This window comes from Schistocerca serialis, chromosome 5 (genome assembly GCF_023864345.2).
Source record: "Schistocerca serialis cubense isolate TAMUIC-IGC-003099 chromosome 5, iqSchSeri2.2, whole genome shotgun sequence".
In the NCBI taxonomy this organism is placed as follows: domain Eukaryota; kingdom Metazoa; phylum Arthropoda; class Insecta; order Orthoptera; family Acrididae; genus Schistocerca; species Schistocerca serialis.
The window spans coordinates 458808516-458810106 of record NC_064642.1 but is presented as its reverse complement, the minus strand read 5'-3'; the positions used below and the strand labels follow the sequence as shown (position 1 = coordinate 458810106).

The 1591-nt window shown below is 36.3% G+C and overlaps 1 non-coding gene across 1 annotated transcript; it reads right to left on the bottom strand.

Annotated features, from left to right (window-relative positions):
* Positions 1-434: 434 nt before the first annotated feature.
* On the bottom strand, positions 435-507 carry Trnat-agu (transfer RNA threonine (anticodon AGU)). Its single transcript has one exon. It is a non-coding gene; the product is annotated as a tRNA-Thr (tRNA).
* Positions 508-1591: the final 1084 nt, after the last annotated feature.

The window sequence follows — 1591 nt, the reverse complement described above, 5'->3', positions numbered from 1 at the left end:
ACTAATCATTCCACTGACAGGTATTGATTAGAAAGTTTAGATGTCAGTTCGTGTTCGCCTTTAAAAAGAGTTGTAGTGTTTTAAGTAAATTGGAAACAGTAGTCTACTGTCAAAAATAAAAGAAACTCAAGTCATTAGAGAAAGCAAGGTCTATAGTTAGACAACGGAAGAACAGGCCAAAGACTTTCATTCTCCAGTGAATGAGTACCAATACTGAGGAGTGGTAGAGACACTCACTGAAGTCGGGAATTTGAACAGTTTTACCAGAAGCAGTTATATGTACCGTGATAGGATTTCACTATAGCTAATGCGCAGGTAATTGTGAAGTTGTGGCCGTATTAGAGTTTCTAGGAGCTATACCAGAAAGAAAAGACAACATTTTGATCCAGCAGCCATTATGAATCAAGACACAAAGGAATTACAAGTTGAAAATTTGTGCCAGACCGAGATTCGAACCCAGGTCTCCTGCTTACTAGGCAGATGCTCTGACTGCTAAGCCATCCAGACACAGTGCTCATTTCAACTGCACGGACTACTCAGTCCCACCTTCTGTCACAACCAAATTCTTAACTTACCCACACTACTAACATAGTGCCATTGCCCATTATCCTAATTACTAATGACAATTCTCTGTCTCTGTCTCTCTCTCTCTCTAGTCGTTCCGAGCGTTTATTAGAGTATTGTGCAAAAATTTATAGTAAATTGGTTAAGAATTTTTCGAGATTTCTAGTAACAAACAACTTGTCTTTGTATAGTAATATGGTATATATTAATGAATTGGTAATAGATTATTTTCAAACATGAGTTTCACTGAAATAATATTCTACGAAACTTAGAAAAAGCGAAATCAAATGAACTGTTGATTTATGTCCCTGTTCTCTATGTTCTTCAATAGGTAGCTGCACTAGAAAATATTCAAAGCTTGTTTGATGTATCATAATGTAAGACACAACAGAGGCTCAAATTCATTTTGTATATCTGTGATGCTTGTCAAGTGTCACAATATTTTTTCCAAGTCTAAAATGTCTAGAAAAATGCATTGGTAGCGAAAAAAGTGCGATGTTTACGTCGAGTACACACACACACACACACACACACACACACACACACACACATACTTTTGTCAAATGGGCGTCCAAAACTGGATTGCAAACTCTAAAGTATGCTATTTTCATACCAAACACATGTAGCTTAAGAAATACAACAACCAGTTGATATTTAGTGACGCTTAAAAGATCGAAACTAACCTGATCAGGCTAAAACAGGAGGAAAACACACAATCTTTAGGTATCCTCTTGGAATAAAACCCTCAAATTAAATATTTCAGTGTCACAGCTGTATCTAAATACATAACGTAAAAAGCCTTTAATCTGATGCTGTGTACTGTCGTCACCTAATGTTTTTTATTGTCAATTTATGAGCGGTGAAGATAATGTACCACTAGAAAAATATATTCGACGATACTATTGGTAATTGTCACAAATGATTGGGACTAGTCGAGATTTACCCCGAAACGAACTACTGCAATCAGAACTATGGAGCCAAGGCTCTTTAAAAGGTATACAAATTGGAACTAAGACTCTCAAAAATG